This window comes from Sebastes fasciatus, chromosome 15, assembly GCF_043250625.1.
Source record: "Sebastes fasciatus isolate fSebFas1 chromosome 15, fSebFas1.pri, whole genome shotgun sequence".
NCBI classification, from domain to species: domain Eukaryota; kingdom Metazoa; phylum Chordata; class Actinopteri; order Perciformes; family Sebastidae; genus Sebastes; species Sebastes fasciatus.
In genome coordinates this window covers 28100059-28120381 of record NC_133809.1, presented here as the reverse complement: position 1 = coordinate 28120381, position 20323 = coordinate 28100059, and the positions used below count along the sequence as shown (strand labels likewise).

At 39.9% G+C, this 20323-nt stretch overlaps 1 protein-coding gene across 10 annotated transcripts in view; it reads left to right on the top strand.

Annotated features, from left to right (window-relative positions):
- Positions 1-20323, top strand: part of nrxn3a (neurexin 3a) — a 188885-nt gene that overhangs the window by 60786 nt on the left and 107776 nt on the right. The gene's annotated exons all lie outside the window — the stretch shown is intronic.

Here is a 20323-nt window from a genome sequence, read left to right as displayed (position 1 = left end):
AGTCCAGCTGTACAACTCACAATGTGGGTTTTATTGACAATTTTAACCTGTTCTGGAATCGCCTCTGTCTTTTTATCATGGATGGCATCCACTCAGCACATTGTGCTGTCACATCCATGCAATAGAGCCCTTTTCTTCTATGGTTCCATCTCAATCCACTGACCTGGGTATTAGCTCCCCCTACTGGCCCTCTCTGTCCCCAACACCTCCACCAGTTCATCTCCTTATTATTAAGACTATTGGAACACACATAACGTACCACTAAACAGGTTATAAAAACAATCTTCTGTACATAAACTGTACCCCTCCAACAGCTCCAACTCATAGAAATGTCTCATCTGCGCCTGTCAGATGCCATCTTGATATTTTATGTGGCATTATTGCATGGAGCAGATTAATAATCAATCATTAATTAATATGAAAATATGTATGTATGTAATAACATATGTATGTATGAAGGAGAGAGATGACACTCAGCTTCAGCTATCATACACAATTTGTTTTAATATCAGAATGCAACCTTGTATTTAATTAAATGATTCAATTTAGGACGCCACACAATTTAGTAAAACAGTAAAAACTTCAAGATTTGATATTAATCTATTGAGTCTCTAATGTCAGGGATGCTATACGGGAGTTCTTGTGCATGGTGTACATTGATTTAAGTTTTATATACACACACAAACCAAATAATCAAGTTCTTTATAAAATAAAATGTGTATTTAACTAACTACATGACTAAACTACCAACAGAAAATATGTGAATAAATGATAAAACAAAAGGAAAAAAAGGAATAGAATGAATAAAGGATGAATGAAGGAACACGGTGAATACAACAATGAACATTTCTGGATGGAAATTAATCAAATGTAACCGGGTCAATTCAGTGACTGATATCTCTCTAGACGTTTAGGCCTATCAATTAAATTTAGTTTTAGGTATTGAATACACCGTTCAGCAGCTCACAGTTTGAGAAGCACCAGGGAAGATTGTGAAGCAGTTTCATATTCATTCTAAATTTAAGGGTAATCTAATTTAGGTCTCAAGCTTGTTGATGGATTTTCTTAATTATTCTTTTCATCTAATATCAACTATCAATTTGTTAAACTAACCTTATTTATTAATTGACTCTAAATGTATTTGAAGGGACTGTATGTAAGATTTTAAACGTAAATGTGTTTATTGCCAATGTGTGGACATGTTGTAACCTAACCTTAAAACAAGAGACCATCTGCGACTTTCTGGGTTTCTTTCCTCTATCAGCATGTGGACTGCTTTTAATTTGAAGAACGCAGGCTGTTTTTTTATGGGAAAATCCAACGGATGTGTCATCATTCTTCGCTACAGATCTAACTGTGCAACCATAGCTAACGTTCAGTTAGAAATGGAGTCCGCTAACGCCTACAAACGACCAACCCCCACCACAACTCAGACTCAAACTCAAACTCCACGGAAGCACAAAAAAAAAAAAGTTATATGTAGGTAAGCCTGTCTTGCAAAATAGGATGCAAAACAGTGCGTCGCTTCATTGTTTTGACCGATGCTCGCTCGCGCCTATGTAGTGCGAGCACAAGCCTGAGCGCGAGCAACAGGACGCTGACTGTCGTTGACTTAACGGCCACAGGTGTCACTGTTAACAAGCAATTTCTGATTATTACATAGAGCCCCTTTAATAGCCTAATCATCGAACTCTTTCACATCAGAGAAGATATTTATATCACAGTTTTCTGACGGGTAGATGGGAGGTTGTTCTGGTTAGTAGGAATGCTAACAGGTTCTGTCTGGACCTCGGCATTCAGGATCTGTTGGATCCCACGGGGCGAACTCGGCTTGAATCGTTTCTGTCCGTCTCCATCTTATCTCTCTGACATAGCTGGATGTTGTCAGCGGACACGTTCCCTTGGTGCGACTTGGCATGAATCGTTTTCCTCCATCTCCATCTCTCTCTCTCTCTCTCTCTCTGTGGTGCAGCAGTCACTGTGCCATTTCTTCAACCCCCCACTTTATTCCGTAGCTGCAGGGGTCACATGGCATCTTTGCCAGTTCAAAGTGTCTTTTCATTTGATGGTCTTTTCTTTAAAAAGTCTCTTTTTCTATAAAGTGGCTGGAACCAAGTGTTCAGTACATTGTGTGGATGTAGAAGAGCTGCAGCACACTTCAGGTCTCAGCAGCCTGACGGGTCATCAATCAGGGCAGAGAAGCAGAGCAGTGAGAGAGATGATCTGGCGTGCAGGATTCAGAGTTCTTGAGTCGTAGTTGGAGCAGGTTAGAACCCAGGTAGAAGAGGCTTCTTCAGGGTCTCTTTTCAGATTGGTTGTATGCCGGACTCATGGTACGTGTCCACAGGGGCATTTTTTATCGCAAGGGGACGCGCCGCTTCCCCGCATTGGACGCCTGGTGGGCTGTCACTAGAAACAAGGCACTCGGCTCCTGATTGGACGAACGCTTTCCCTCCGTGGGCTGCCGCTCCCAGCTTTCAAACTGGAAACAGTATGGAGGCTCATTTGGAAACTTTCTTCTCTTATTTCACAAAAATAGTTCACCGTAATGTATTTCTGAGAACATTTGAGGCGGGAAATAATCCACGCAGTTGCTGAATCTTATTTTGGATCGACAACGTTTATTTTAAAAGATTCTCGGGAGTTTCGAGAGGCGGCGAGTCGCGTCGGACGCCAGTGATTTGCATAAAGTAGCCTGGACCTCAACTTTATGCAAATGAGGAGCAGGCGTCATGACGCTCCATCTCTCAAATCACGCCGCCAAGCTACCAGAATGCATTGCACGGCTGCTTACATAGACAATGAATGGGGAGCGCGGAAAGGACGGAGGCTGTGGACACGTACCATCAGCCTGTTGCGGTTTCTTCTGGCATTGGGCCACGGTCCTCAGGACGAGCGAGCAACCCTCTTCCCTCCCCTTCTCTGGCCCGCGGGCCATCCGAGTTCATGTAAAGCAGAGCAGAAGACCGATTCTGTTGACTTTTCCTCGTTTCTTATCTCCTGAGGAAGGGGATTGATTATTTCATTTAAACTACCTTTACAGGATTGATACTAGTTAATTCACTTCACATAATTAATTCTTCCCTATTTGACATCTGGGCTCTCTATCCACTACAGAACGGTACCAAACACCTATGTAATATAAACAACTAAATAAAACCTGATCAATTAAATTAAAATGAATTAACCAATTACACAACACAGATCAAACTTGTTATCATGACATGACAAGGGAAATGTAGACAAAGTTGGTTATCATGAACTTAATCTATATGTTGTAACAGTAAAACGGAGTTAGTTTATGTGTGGTTCACAAACGACATTTAAAGGTGTAATACACTTTGAGTAGATTAAAAACATATTCAAAATATAAGATTAACTGAGGCATTAATGTGCACCAGAATTTCTGTTTAAGATCTCTGGGGACGTTAAGCATGCATATATCAAAATAATATGTAAAGGGACCAAGTGATTAATAATATAAAAGGAGAGGACTACATAAGGCCTTGCTCGGCAGCTTATGATTATTTATTTATTTATTTATTTATTAGCATGAGTATTTGCGTTGTCTAAACTGAAAATGACTGCAATAGATGGGTTGAACTGAACTAACTCCGTCCCAGATATTTGATTACTTACAGAGGAATACAGGAAGAAAGTAGAGGAGCTGGGCAGAATTGTGTCTCTGCAATCATGGGGGAGAAGGCCAACCTACAATTTTCAGTTTCTTTCTAGACATGTAAATGTCAAACAAACTTCCTGTGCTCAACATGCTCAGCATAACATATCAATTTGCATTAATCTATCTTCATATTGTTTCTCCAGTTCTGCTTGAGAGCTCCAAACTGTACAACAAAACTCCTGAGCTGAGCAACTCCTTCAAGCTATTGAAAGGAGTAACATTTTAGAAAAATTTCAATCAGGCTTTCGCCTAAAACACAGAACTGAAACTGCTCTGTTAAAGGGACTGTTTGTAACTTCTTACATGTATAAATCAATCCAGGTCGGTGTCCCATGCGCGCTCGCGTGTGGCTACGCTGTTCGGACTCAGACTCCAACACAAACTACACGGAAGCACCAAAACCGCAAAGTTGTATCTAGTGAAGCTCGTCTTGCAAAACAGTGTTGGCCGCGGTCGGAGGACGCGGGGGAGATCGTAGCGTTGGTCTCCAGGGCCGGAGTCTCTGCTATACTCTGCTCCTCTGCTCCTCTGCCTGCTTGCCTTCACTCACACACCGCGCTCGTTCTCGCTCTTTCGCTCCACTCTCACATGCATGCGCGCACACTACACACTGCAGGAGAGTTAGTTTAGCTCTGAGAATATCTAGTGAAGTGGACGTTTGTGCAGAAATAACTGCTGCAGCTCCTCAAGACCAACAGAGGTTTCCCGTGTCTTGTGGAGTGACGGGGCTCCGCAGAGATAAACGTTATCGTCTCCGACCAAAACTCCGGTGACTCCCCTGTTCCCTCCGACCGCGGTCGGGAAGCTGAGGCAGGAAAAGCCAACACTAGGATCAGCACTGATTCATGGATTCATGGTCAGCTAACATTACTGCCAAGCAGCTGAAATATAAAGTGATATTGTGGTTTTAGCTGACGTGTGTCGCCTCACTGTGTTGAGCGATGCTCGTTCATGTCTATGTAGAGCGAGCACAAGCGCAGGGATCTTGAGAGAATTACACATGCTTTTATTACCTCTCGGTTAGATAATAATGGAATTCTTTGTATGTGGGTGTAGAACAGTTGTCTCAGCTGCAGTTGGTACAAAAAGCAGCTGCTCGCCTTCCCACTGGAAAAAAGAAAATGTGATCACATATCACCAGTTCTGGCCTCCCTCCACTGGCTTCCTGTCCGTTTCCGGATTGATTTTAAGATTTAGTTGCTTGTTTTTAAGGTTTTAAATGGGCTGGCACCACCTTATCTAGCAGAACTCTTGCACCTTCATACTCCAGTTAGAGCACTGAGTTCGACCGATCAGATGCTCCTGCATGTCCTCAGAACTAGACTGAAAAACAAAGGCGACCGAGCCTTTGCGGTGGCCGCCCCTAATCTTTGGAACAGCCCATACCTTTTCATATAAAATAAATAATAATAAGTAAAACAGCTCACACCACAGAATCATTTAAGTCACTGCTGAAGACTCACATCTTCTCGCTGGCGTTTGATTAAGTTAATTTTCTGTTGTGCTGCAACTCATTTACTGCTATTATGTGCACATTATGCTTATTACTTTTACTCTGTTCTTATTGTTGCTTGCTTTGTATTCATTTTTATTGTCTACATGTTCAGCATTTTTGCTTTTTAAACATGCTGTGTGAATACAATTTGACTTGACTTGACTTGTAGGTATCTCAGGGAAATTGCCCTAGAGTGGTTTGTGTCATATTTGTCGAATAGACCTTTCTTGGTCTGCTTAGGTAACTACAGTATGTGTCCTCATCTGTTATATGGAGTGCCCCAGGAGTCAATCCCCGGGTTTATCTATTCTCCTTGTATATGCTTCCCTTGGGCCAGATAATCTGTATATCCTATCATTGTTATACGGATGACACTCAGCTATACGTTTCAGTAAAACCAGATGACTTTGGCAACCTAGACACACTCCGTAACTGTTTAGCTGCTATAAAGGACTGGATGTCACTCAACTTTCTTCAACTAAATTTTGACAAAACTGAGCTTCTCATCCCCGCGACCCTGAATAGGATAAGCGGTTACAGATAATGGATGGATGAGCTTCTCATTATTGGTCCTGAAAATACTACAAATGGCATTCTCCAGTGTATTGGCCCTCTTGTATGGAGACAGATCAGTCTCAATATTAACGAATGCACACAGAAGGATTCACAAATGTATTTTGTGATTTATATATAAATGACTCTCTCCACAAATATATTTTTCAATGCACACAAAAGTTAGTTATTGTTGTATATAAATGTAAAAATAAAATCACAAATTAAAAAAAAGGTTCACAAATATATTTCTGATGCACATACATATATTTCTTGTTTTAAATGGATGTAATGAAATTTCACAAATGTAGGTATTTAAAAGTATCTGTAGCCAGATGCCTCCCTCTTTTTCAGCCAATCACATGAGTGTGCCCCACGGGGGTATGCTTTACGTGAACATCTTAAAGGTCCCATATTATAAAAAAGTGAGATTTTTTTTATTATAAAGGAGGCTAAGGTCCTACATAAATACTGTGAAAGTATCGAAACACTCAATCCACAGGGAAATCCACACAGCCCGTATTCAGAAACTCTGCATTTGAAACAAGCTGTCAGGATTTCTGTCCATTCGTGATGTCACAAATATACAATATTTAGACCCTTGACACAATTTTAAACGTAAACATTCTAAATGTGTACCAGTTTATTCCTGGTTGCAGTGTATGTGAATGTTATCAGCTGACAGGAAGTAAACATGGACCCAAGCAACACAATTCTGTTGCAATTCCGTCAAAATGCGCTAAAAAGGAGCGTTTCAGACGGAGGGTAAATACAGGCTTATTCAGGCAGATAGTATGAGGAAAATAAAGTTTTTTTTTTTTTTAACATTACAGCATGTAAACATGTTCTAGTAGAAACACAAAATACAAGTATGAACCTGAAAATGAGCACGATATGGGACCTTTAATAGTTAATTGTAACATCAACTATGTAAGCCAAGGCATTGATTCCTCAAGACAATGTTAGCAAGCAGCAGGTTAGCTACTTGCCAACTTAACTTGGCTAATGTCAAATAGCAACACGTCTGGTGTCTTTACTTAATCACGGTGGATGAAACCTTCAATCCAATGGCTGTATCTCTTTATTATGATTATTTTGTGGATCTTTACAGACGTATTTGCCCACGTTTGATTGTTTCAATTCTTAGCTGGGTGCACAAGTCTAATGATTGGACCATTTTACCAAAGCTAGCTGTCCTCTATATACATCCATGTAGCTACATGACTATTTTCCGTGTTCACCCTGTGCATGATGTAAATCATATACTCTCATGGGGGCATGCTCATGTGATTGGATGGAAAGTAGGGAGACATCTGATTGGTTTAGATGTAATTCCCTGTCAGGGAAGTCTCAAAAACCCACACAAATAGCAGTGAAGTTCACACGACCAGCAGTTTGTAAATGCAGGTTCAACAGTTTGTATGTAAATGTAACAACATCCAAATGTGTTTTTGATGAAAATTGCAAATACTTTTAAATACATATATTTGTGGATTTCTATTAAATTTATTTAAAACACAGCAACTGTGGATTTTTTTTTTACATTTATATACAATGATAATTTTTGTGTGCATTGAACAATATTTTTGTGGAGAGAGTCATTTATATATAAATCACAAAATACATTTGTGAATCCTTCTGCGTACATTCATTCATTTTGAGACTGATCTGACTCCATACTCAGTATTTGATGCCCTGGAAATGAGAACAGGCTGGTTGTTCTGAGAGATGCTCGTCCCCGCCAAAATCCTCACTCCATAAATGGCCTGCACATTATTGTATGGATTAGTATGTTGTATTACAAATAAGTAGTCTGTACCTTCAATTTAACCTTCCTGTTGTGCACGGGTCAAATTTGACCCGTTTTCAAAATTCACTATATCATAAATATTTCTTTCTTCTCATTAACCCAAAATAACATGGATGGTTCCCTATTATGGTCTTTGCAAAAACAATTAATGACCACTACTTTCGTTGAATTATGGGTGTTTTATTCTAATTTATAGCATCTGTGGTCTTCCCGGGTCAATTTTGAGGACCACAGGTGTCATTATGTGCTGCCATTAAAAAAAAATGAAATGGTTTCAAAACAATATTCTAACGAAACTTTTACATATACCTGTCTGTGATAATCCATCAACATTAATTACCTTCGATAACTATAGTCAAAATAATTAATTTCTGCTTTTTTTAAATCAAAGATTAGGTAGAATTTCACCAGAATTAGGTTTATAAACCTTAAATTCCAAAAAAAGTGTAAAATGTATGGTAATGAGTTGGAATGAAGTTGGCCAAAAAGGTGTAACACAGAATTGGGTGATAATTTATATTAAATGCTTTATAAACAGTCAAACCGGATCGGGTCAATTTTGACCTGGAAAGACAAAAGTTGCATGGTCGACGGGAAGACAGGAGGGTTAATATTTATTGTGCACAATGCATGCCTAAAATATTACATGTGCTTATGATTTTAATGACGCTATTTCTCACTAACCTGACTAACTTCTGTTGGTTAATGTAGCAGGAAGCAGGGGTGTTTTTCAGGACACATTACGTATTTTGTCGATCTTCACATAGGCTTACATTCCAAATTATATTTGGATTTACACTCAAAACATTCCGAGCTTAAGCCCCTACAAAATGACTTGCTACGCCGATGGTAGAAAGTTAAGACAGTATAGTAGGAGAAATTTCCAGAGTTGCCCTGAATCAGTATCTACGTGTAATGACAGCCCATCAAGTCGTGTGCTGAAGGGTCCTACAGTAACTGTCACTCTATTCTATTGTACAGATCATTCCAGCAGAGTGTTAATCCATGCTGTTGGCCTTTGCTGGTCATTTTTTTTTAATACATTTCCCTGTGGGATTATCTCTATTGAATGAAATCATGGTGTTAGTATTGGTATTTTTGCTGAAGAGACCGTAGAGTAGGACAGGGTCCCTCTCAGAGAACCACACCAGTTTACACCGATATGTAACTAACTCAGTTTATCATCTTTCTCCATGTATGTGTGTGTGTGTGTGAAGAAGCCATTGCCTATACACAGCTCAGCCTCCATTGTCTTGGCGGCATCAAAATGGCAGCACCTCTTCCTTCCTTCTCTCAGTGGCTCCATCCCCCCCCACCCTCCCGCCGCTCTGTGTTTCAGCTCCACACACACCGCCGTTTGGTGCAGACATCTTAACGCATCATTGGTCAAGCCACCAAACAAATGGAAATCCGCCAGCACGCTGAAATTACTGATGGTTATCTTCCGTTCTCCCCCCCCCCCCACACCCCTCACTCCCCCCTCCACAGCCATTTTCACTGACTCTCTCCCTTCAGCCCCTTCCCTTGTGCTTCTGTCTACTTCAGCCGTCCTCCATCAGCCAGCCTTTGCTCAGATTACATTCTTCTCCGTGCAGAGGGGGCTGACCATTTACCCTTTTATTCTTCATTCCCTCTCTCCATTCATCTTCCATCCAGATGCTATTGATTCACAGCTATACTCACCATAGAGATGCACAGAGGATCACACTAAATCATATACAGTAACACATTGGGTGTAACCAGCCTGATTGGCTGAAATGTAAAACAATATGCATCAAGTTTTTCCACCAGCAGCCCCTAGATACTGCAATGCTCATTACAACCCACACAATGACTGGGAGACGATATAAACACCATTGTAATGATTTAGCTATTTTAAGAGCCTCATTAGTATTCAGTATTGGGGCTAAAATAAATAATGTTACATTTAAAATATAACGTTACGTTACATTTAAAATATTATAAAATTATTAGAATGAAAAGATTCATCCCCTCATGGGCGGATGTCTTGCACAGGGCACCAAAATGTCCAGAAATGGCCCTGTTTACATGGCTCATAAGTAAGTCCTAAAAACACCAACAATTACAAGCTAAGTAGAGTGATGTTATCATCAGGTTTTATCCTCTATTTTCAAATTTCACTTCATATTCTCAGAATACTGTTTTATATTTTGTGTGTGTGTGTGTGTGTGTGTGTATGTGTGTGTGTGAGAGCGGCTTCAGTTATCTTCTACATCTCCTGCTTCGTAGTGTCTTTTCTTTTTTGCCATCTGAGCACCAGAGGCCATCATGCAGCCGGTGTGAGATCGTAATGCACTCACTGGGGCGCGTAATAACTTATTTGGTGTGTGTTCACGCCTAGTGTGTGTGTGTGTGTGTGTGTGTGTGTGTGTGTGGTATTACAGAATGCTGGCTACATGACTGTATTGATCCACATCAACATCATCCGATGCAAAGCTGCTTTATGTGGCGTGTGTTGATGTTTGGAACTGGTCCAGCTCTGCTGTCTGGCTCCTTGTTTCTGCCTTTCCACCAAAAGGAAATTAAACAACAATCCTCAACACAAACTCTATTATATTCCTAGATATTATCAACACAATAATGTGTTTTTCTACTAAATGACATGACCACCTAGTGCTCCCTTGTATTATGGGTGCTATGTCTTGGTAAATGGATAGTTAATTAAAATGAGTTAATAGTTATTTTCCTGTTAACAAACAATTACATCATAATTAATAATGTTTAGTGATGCTATCATTTATATTATATCATTATGAAATAATTTCTAAATTCTATATATTGTGTCGTAGCTGATAAGAGATGATAACAAGTACATGCTGATTACATTAGTAAAGTATTTATTAACATGTATTTATTGTTGCACACATTATAACATTTGATATACCATATTAAGTATTTGTTAATGATTACCAAATGATGTGTAAACCTTTAAGAAATTGTTTTTAAAACATCTATAAACATTACATATAGATGGACCAGACACCAATTATTTAACATTAACAAAGTATTAACTATCTATCTAAATAATGTTTATAGACGCTTTACAAAGTATTTATCAACCGTTTACCAAGGTATTATAATCGTCAGTTGTAACTTTATGATAGCCATCCAAATAATGTTTAAATAGACGGTTTACAAATCAATTATTAACCATAAATTAAGTGTTCCAAATATCTGTTCCATCTATCTCCGTAATTTTTATAGATGTTTTACAAACAATGTCTTAAATGTTTACAAATCATTAACAAATACTTAAAGTATATAAAATGTTATAATATGTGCAACAATGAGTGGAGGTCATAGTTATGTACTTCATCATCACTGCTAATACTTAACAGATTTTTGTTTTTTTTGTGTCTTACCCCCTGCTGCCCTTCACCTTTGCTATCATCATGAACCTGGAAGTGAAAGGATGAGGGAATTAATGAAATACTGCTCGTGCCAGAAGATGAGAAAGGAGCTGGCAAATCCAAATTAGCTGGTTATGAAATTGTATTCTAGAGGACAGCTGCTTGGCATCGACTCTGCCAGCTTCTGTGGGTTTAGTGACCTGTAGCTCTGACAAAAAGGAATAATTTTCATCTGAGGGGAGAGACAGAGAATCAGCATCTTGTCATTTATGTTTTTTTCCTCTCTTGTCATTAGTTTATGATTGCACTACTTAACCTCTGTGTCTCTATAATACGCACAATTATTTAATGAATAAAAAACAATGTTCCGAGAACCACATCTTTGTTGGGACACATGCCACATGATCTTTGGAGTCCTTAAGGTGTGAAAATGCACCCTGACAAATCTGGAGAGCTTTTTTTTGGTCTCTTTCTTCTCCACCTCTTCCAGAGGTCAGCTCACCCCAGCCTGCTCTCAGCTGTAGCCTGCTCAGCAGCTATAGCCTACACAGAACTTTTCTGCCTTTTAAAGATTCCTGCTTAGCTCAGTACGCACTGCTAACCCAGATTTAACAAGTTTAGAATATCTTTCAAATAGGGATGTCACGGTACCAGAAATCTAGTAGTCGATACCAATACCAGTGAATTTACACAATTCTCGATACCAATTCGATACCACGGTTAAAAAATAAATAATAATAACAATAAATCCCATGTAATTCAACACACACTCCTTTATTAAAACATTTGAACATTACAAAAAACAGAGGCATGTAGCCTTTAAGTAATAAATAAAAAGAAACGTCTATTAACATTGCAAAACAGATCAGTGGCGTGTAGCCTTCAAGTATTTAAAACAAGCAATATTGTCTGGATGTCTGTCTTTGAGGTGCTTTGCTAAATTGGAAGTATTTCCTTCTTTGGAAAGAAAAGTACGACGGCACCGTTACTGCACCGCAGTCTGGTTTTTGCGAATCTATTATTACTCCTTGTAAATCCGCCTCGAACGTAAAGTACTTCCATACCCGCCTCTTGCTATTTGTTTTCTCAACGAGTTGAGGTGGAGGTAGCGCTGCAGCAGCTGCCATCTTTCACGTCTCATATTGTTGTTTTTTTCCGTGCTGTTACGGCATTCTTCTTCTTCCTTCATTTCACGGCAGATGAGAACACTTATAAGCGTATACTGCCCCCATTAGATCCATTAAATGGGAATATTAGTGGAATATGCAGCCTCATTTCTCATGTAAACAGTTTAATAGGAATATTGTTTTTTTTGGAAGAAGGGCAAAAACAGTAATATTTTGTACATGTGAACGTAGTCACTTATTGCGGACAGTGCACACATGGCCGCAGAGGAGATGGCCCAAGTATTGGTACAGACCATTAACTGCTATTTCATTTCCTGCTATGCCTTTGACAGGGCTTTCCGGTGATTTGGGAAAAAAAACAAAGCATGGATCACAACTGAAGCAGCAGAAATGGAGATATCCTGACTTTTAGGTCCTAATGAGTCAAGCTCCAAAAAACACCGGATACTGCAATCTCCTCCTAAATACTTTAACATTACTTATATGTGGAGCTGTAATCTACAAAGGGATGAAATAGGCAGCCATTTTGTGCCTTTCCAGAATGTCCACTTCCTATACTCTGGCTTTGCTCGAGCCCTCTTCTTTGATGGTGTGGGCGAACGGCTCCATTCGATACGCTGGTGTGCAGTTGAAGGCGTACATGCTGCATTACTTGTGTCTCACTCGCTTCTAATTTACAGTCCCCACTCTGAGAGAATCCAGCAATCACATTCATATTCAACACGGCCCACGATAATGCTCCCCTCACTCTGCTGCTCCCTCCAGCATGCTCACCACTGCTCTCTCTCTCAATCTCTTTATTAACAATATAGCCCAATTCCCTTCTGCAAACTAACCTGTTTTCCTCCGAGAGACAGAGAGAGACAGACATAGATGTTGGGGTTGTTCAGATATAGAAATAGAAATACGATCATTCCCTTGCTATCTCCCTATTGAATAAGGCCAACAGATGGCCCACCCAGGAGTTCCTAAAGGCTCTCACCTAAGCTTATGCCAGATCACCCCTCCATCATGTGTGTGCATCTTCATTTGTGTATTATCTATTTTATACGTTGTGTGCATCTTCTTGCTTTCTGGGAACATGGTGACATCACAACAACACAGTCTGACAGGTCAAGAAACACGAGTAGTCATAAAATCCCCAGGTTTGTCAATGAAGTTATTTGGAAGAGAAAAACAAAGGTGAACAGTAAAAAGATGACCCAAACAGTCTGTTGTAGACATCCATCGCAGTTAATGGTTAGTCTTTGACCTTGAATGGTTAACGTTAGGCATTGACCTCGAACGGTTAAAGTTAGGCATTGACCTCGAATGGTTAACGTTAGGCATTGACCTCGAATGGTTAACGTATGGCATTGACCTTGAATGGTTAATGTTATGCATTGACCTTGAATGGTTAACATTTAGGCATTGACCTCGAATGGTTAAGGTTAGGCATTGACCTCGAATGATAATCGTTAGGCATTGACCTCAAATGGTTAAGGTTAAGCATTGACCTTGAATGGTTAATGTTAGGCATTGACCTCGAATGGTTAATGTTAGGCATTGACCTTGAATTGTTAACGTTTGGCACTGACCTTGAATGGTTAACGTTTGGCACTGACCTTGAATGGTTAATGTTAGGATAAGTCAGGCAGTGAGTCTCGCTGTGAGCTGAGTTTTTGCAAATTTCGCAATTTGTGGGTTACCTTCTAAACCTGACCACAGACCCATTTCCTGCTTCAACATTGACCTACTGTACTCACCGTAGCTGTCCTAGCTGTATGTTCTCATGTTTGGCAAAACATATTTATACCCTTTGTCTAAGCTTTGTTGAATTCCCATTTATTAAAATAAAAACAACGTAATGATCACCCTACCCTGTCAGGATGCTGTGAAATGTATGATTGTGATATATGATATTGATGTTTGCTCAAATGGATGCTGTTTATGAGTTGAACCATGTTCTCCTTCAAATAAAATTATCATAATCAGCCACTGGAATAGAGCTGAACGTAGACACAAAATGGCCACTCCACACACTGATTTATCATAGTCAACGATGCAGAAATCTGCAAGAAAATCCACAACATCATAAATCATGATGTCACTCAGTTATGTATGAGCCAATGACTTATTTATTGCAGATTCATATTCACACTATGACCATTAACCTGGTGCCACTGAGGCCTGTCATAATATTAATGATTTATACAAAACAATCCATATTATTCCTTTGTCAGAGATTTTTTACTAATTTATCATACAACTCTAATATCTGAGGTGATGTAGATTTCTAAAGTGAGTATTTGAAATAGCACAAACACGCACAATCGGGAAATGTTGGCCAACTGTGAGGAAGTCTGCTGATAAAATGACAAAGAAAATGAGAAATGTTTGAGGAAAGATCAAATATACATTCCTTAAATTTTCACAGTCAAAATATTTAGCTGGATTACAGACACATTTTAAATATACCAGTGCACTGACAAAACACTGTATAAAGACCCTCTGGGAAAGTTCTTGAAACTGATTAACCAAACCAGAATATTTAAATAAAATAAGAATTGCAAAAGTTTAGAGCAAATGTCATAATTTATAGCAAATTCTGTTGAAACGTTGGAGACAAGGCACAAATGACATTCTTTGGCAGCTGGAACCAGGCGGCAACTTCCAGTTCTGAAAAGTGAAGCCAATTGCGAAGTGTCTTAAACTTGCATTCTTTCTACCAGCCAGCAGGGGGCGACTCCTCTAGTTGTATAAAAGTCTATGAGAAAATGAGCCTACTTCTCACTTGATTTATTAGCTCCGCCAAGGAGGTTATGTTTTCACCGGTGTTGGTTTGTTGGTTTGTTGGTTTGCTGGTTTGTTTGTTTGTTTGTCCGTTAGAAGGATTACTCCAAAAGTCCGTGATGGATTTGAATTAAAGTTTTTGAAGGGGTGGATAGTAGCACAATGAACAATCCCTTACATTTTGGTGGCGATCCGGATCATGATCCGGATTCAGGAATATTTTTAAGAATTCCGATCAGCCTGAGCATTGTAACCACAGGGTATAACACATGCGCAGTGTAGCTGATGACGCGTTGATGACACGTGACCACGCCTCCTTCCTTCTTCTTTGAGCAGAGAGATACGTGTGTGGCCGTCCACGGTGAGAAAGAACAAAGCGGTAGATGATGGGATGAGAGACAACGTAGTGTAACGTTATACAGACATCACAAGGCTGCTGAACGAGAGAGGCATCCGCCGATACGTTACACGGAAACACACCGTGTTAATAACAAGCCGAACACCTCACGGTACCGCCAGCTGTGAGCTGTGATCTGTTTTTAAAGGCACGCCTTGGCGGAGGTCTGCGCTCTCCGAGTGCAATTCTAGTTACCTTAGTAAACATTGTAAACATGAGTTTATGGTCTCAATTGCTAGTTTCAAGTCTTCTTCAATACAGCATGATGTTCATTTAGAAAATGATGGTCTCCTTTAGAGTCAAATAGACCATAAAGCAGGGGATGCTTTAGGGCGTGGCTACCTTGTTATTATCTTAGAACTTTAATCCTTGAATAAAGTGTGTTCTCAGTTCATGAAAGTAAATTGAACTTCTGGTTCCAAAAAAAAACAAAAAACAAGATGGTGATGACCAAATACCAAACTCGAGGCTTTAAAACCATAGTCCACAAACCAATGGGTGACGTCACAGTGACTACGTCCACTTCATACATACAGTTTATATGCCTGGAACATACAGCGTCTCCATACCTCTCAAATATAAGGGAGATTTACTGAGGTCATAACTTTTCCTGATGCCTCTTCTCCTTCTGACATTTTTATGGATGACCCCTTGCAGGACTTATCCAAGCTCATTCATCAAATGCAGGCCTCGAATGGAACCGCTTATGGATGCCATTAAAACCATTAGGGGCTGATAACAATCTCCTCACTTCAGTCATAAAGAAGTTCTATTCATTTTCAATTCATTACCATTCCATATTTCAGCAATCTCTCTAGGGGACTGTAATCTTGTGTTTCTGGATATCACCAATTCATCATATAAAAACAGAAGTATTATAGTCACATATAGTATGTTTGATACAGGTGTTGATAGAGCATAACAAAATAATTTGATTTGATTTTTTATTTCTGGTAAAATTCTGCCTTTCCTCAGCTTTTCTGTTGCTGTGTGTCCGTCCTCTGAAGCAGGGCAGTGTTCTTATTCCAGCCCTGGAGGTAATATTCCTCATGGATGAACTAGCGTGGTTCCTCTTGCACACAGATCATTTTCGTGTGTACTTGGAGAGAAAGGCAGGGATGCTCTCTATGTTGGAAACAAGCTGCAGTTTGACTTTGCAAGCCCAAAAGGCATTTACTTTGAGAGGAAAAAATGTATTTATTGTCCTGCAACTACAACATATATTATGTACGGAGATAGATTTGTCTCAATAGAAAATATAAAACTTATGTGCAAATGCACAAACAAACTCCGCAAACAGAAAAAAGATATATGTGAATATTATTAAATTAATTTTCAAATAAATGAAAAGCGTTTTGAATATCTTCCTAACATTTACAGCTTTCAAACAGGCATTTGTAAAATTCACTTGTATCATCAGCCATTTCTGGATAGCATGTGATCGCCTGGAGGCGTGGAGGAAGTGAAAACTATTATCAGAAGAGTAACTCTTGTGACTCTCACTCGCATTGGGCTCACTTCTATAGTCAATTAAAATAGTGGAAATAAACTATTCCCCAATTTTTCTGGGGACCCCCTGGAACTCCCTCAAGGATCACACTTTTTTATACATTTCTGCTCTAGTGTTAAGGGCACAAGTTGTGGGCAACTTTCAGGGGCCAATAGACGGTGGACTTGCACTGCTTCTTCAGTTGGCAGTTATCTAGCCATTGAGGCACACAGCCTTGTGTAGCAACTCATAACTGTGCATAACGTCATAAGTGAGCATAATGTAATAATTTAAATGTGTATTTCAGGCATCTAACTAAAACAAAACCCATTAAAAAAAACATTGACTTCTCAAATAAGGGCTAAATGGTAACTCATCTCTGAGTTTTAGGACTCATTCCTGTAGCACTCTATACCTCAGCTATAGGTGTGTGATGCAACTATGTCATGGCAGGTGTATTGCTCAGGACCCAAGGAAGCGCAGTGTCGAGTGTGAAGTTGTTTGTATGAGCGGTTCTGGAGAAAACTGCAAGCAACAACACCACAGGCCGACATTCAGCCTGTTTCAATGGGCACTGCACTAGTTACTTCAATTCCAACAGCCCAACAAACGGATATTAACAGACTACTTACTGAACCATCCAGAGGGCCAGACAACAGTTACCTATTGCTTACCCTGTGACCCAAGCACTCTGCATGTTACTCTGAGCGTTGAGATAACTTCTGTTGTGAGTTGACGCTATACAAAAATAAATTGATTTGATTTGATTTGATTTGATTTGAAGACTACTCATGGCGAGTACATGGTCTTTTATATAGCTACATCTGAACCTAAAAAAGGACAGCTAAGGCTGGCTAGAGTTAGGTCTGAAGTTCCATTTTGGTTTTCAGTTGACAAAATACCCAGATTCCCTAAACGCTAATGCTAACAAATCTCTATCTCTTTAGACAACATTTTGGTACCAATTTTAGCCAGCATAAACGTTCTCTCTTATGACAGTTTTTTCAAGCTCCCAGACAAAAGCTCCAGATCAGAGGCAAATCCGTGTTGGCTCGGCGCCATGTGTGGACACATTCCAAATATCTATCTTCCAAAAATCCAGCCTGTTCTCCTTCTCAGGGCGTACAATGGCGACACGGCCGTCACGGCCATCGGCGTGTGATACCGCCGCACAAGGCACCCTTTAGTGGCAGTATGAGATGCATTTGAGGCTTTCTGCAACTGCAATGTAAACCCATCCGCACAGTAAACGCACAGAGAAAGTGCGCCAGGAATGACTGTGGTGACGTAGTTCAAACAGCAAAGAACACACTAAGGGCGAGCGGGAGGGGAGGTGAATGGAGCCAATAAACACAAGGCTTTCATCCAGGAGGGAGAAAAAAGCATGTACACCCATCTTGCGTGTGTTTTCATGACAAAACGTAGTTTGGAGACCTCAATGACTTAAAGAGTCACGATTACAAGACAGGAAGTAGTTTTAACAATACAGTGATTTGACAACTTCTGAAAATGTGTAGTGTGAACATTCAACAAAGGTGATAAAATATCTAGATTGAATCTTTCGGTAAATCTAGTTACGTGCAAAAGCTAAACCTATATTAGTTTTGATTAGAGGTTTGAAAGGATTCCGATTTGATAAGTAAATTCAATTCTGGATTTGGATTCGCTCAAATGCCATCAAACCCCAATCTCCTCTAGCTAATCATTCTCCTTTCTGTACTGTGGGACCAACACTTAACTAACAACTTTAACCAACAACTTTCTGAATGGAATACAAACAGTATGATTCTGTAAATGTTGAATGATGTAAAGAGACGAACAGTTTCATCAGGAGTGGTTAAGGTCTGACTCTGTGCCCAGAGGCCCTGGGACTTTTTTGTTAAGACTCAAAACTATCTTGCATTATATCTTTTTAGTGGCCTGTATTCATTCTGTTTAGTCTAGAGGATTTTGGTTTCTAGGTTTTTAGGTTTTCTGTTATATTCCTTGTTTCATTTGTTTAGTGTTTCACTCGTTTTTTTCCCCCCTTGTGATAGTTTTTCTCCCAGTGTATTGTGTTTCTAGTTTATTTATTGGGACCTAACCTTGTGGATTGGCTTTTCTGTGAACTGCCTGCAAGACCAGCTGCATTTTTGTATTACCTGTTTTTTTTATTATTATTATTAAGTGCAAAGAGAGATAACAGGTGAGGCAAGACAAAAAAACAGACAGTACATTGGGTAACATGATGGTAACGGTAACAGCAAAGTAATAATCTGGGGTTGCTCCTTTGATTACTGGTGTGTGTGTGTGGGTGAGAAGATGTACGTCAGTTTGTTATGTGGTATCCACTGTGTGTGTGTGAGAGTGTGTGCGTGCAGGTGTGAATGTGTGTGTAGGTGTGAGTACAGAGGAGAAATTAGTGGTGGTAATGGGCCCAGAGAGAGAAAGAGAGAGAAAAAAATAATAATAAATGAATAAAGATAAAGTTGGGTGGGAGGGAGAGGGGGTATCAACTGAAATAACCCAGTACCAAGTAGTATTGAAAGTTCTCCAGGCAAATGATACCTGCAATCAATTATTTTTGTGCCAAGATCAAGAAAATAATTACTATTTGCCAGAGCATGTGAGCAAAATGGAGTGCGAGCGAGCGGGGAGTGTAAGGATTTTGGATGGAGAGCAGAGCGGATTCATTTTATTTTAAATTTTTTACCTCATAGCGGGCTCAGTTTTAAAGTTAGAAACCTAATGAATCCATCGGTACCAACCATGTCATAGTAGCTTTTAGAGAAGGAGGTTAAAGGGACTGCTTGTAAGAATCAGAAATTGGTTGTAACAGCGACACCTTTGGCCGCTAAGTCAACAAAAGTCAGTGTCCTGTTGCTCGCCCTCGCCCGTGTGCACGCGCTACCTGAATGTGAGCGAGCATCCGTCAAAACAGTGAGGCGACACAGCAGAGACTCCGGCCCTGGAGACCAAAGCTACGGTCACCCCCGCGTCCTCTGACCGCGGCCAACACTGTTTTGCAAGACGGGCTTCACTACATACAACTTTGAGGTTTTGGTGCTTCCGTGTAGTTTGTGTTGGAGTCTTGTCTGAACAGCGTAGCCACACGCGAGCGTGCATGGGACACCGACCCGGATTGATTTATACGTGTAAGAAGTTACAAACAGTCCCTTTAAATAACGCTCCAAACTTACACTAAATTCTGGTGAGGAAAAACTATCAAAAGCTGTCCTTCCCGCATTTGGTAGCTTCAACTGTGTTACTTTTAGTCTGGATTATGTGTTTAACTTCTTGGTCTGTGTCTAATATTTTAGTCTGCTCTTGGTTTGTGAAACATGCCGCTCTGCTCACAGTAAACTTGTTCATGTTTGTAATTGGTCACATGCTGCAAACCTAGCCCCTTTCATGTGAACGCGCTCATATCCAGCTAGAGATAGAGTTGATAACCAATGGCCGCTTAGCGTGATCGCGACTGTTAGGGTTAGTGAAGCCAGATAATGAGAAGATACCCTGGGTATGTTGAACAGCCAATGAAGACACAGCTTATTCACTAAGTGTATTTCCCAGTTTATAATGTATTAAAGAGCTGATTGGAGAAGGACTGGAAGAGTGCTTTGTTAAAATAAAAAAAAAAACATTCCTG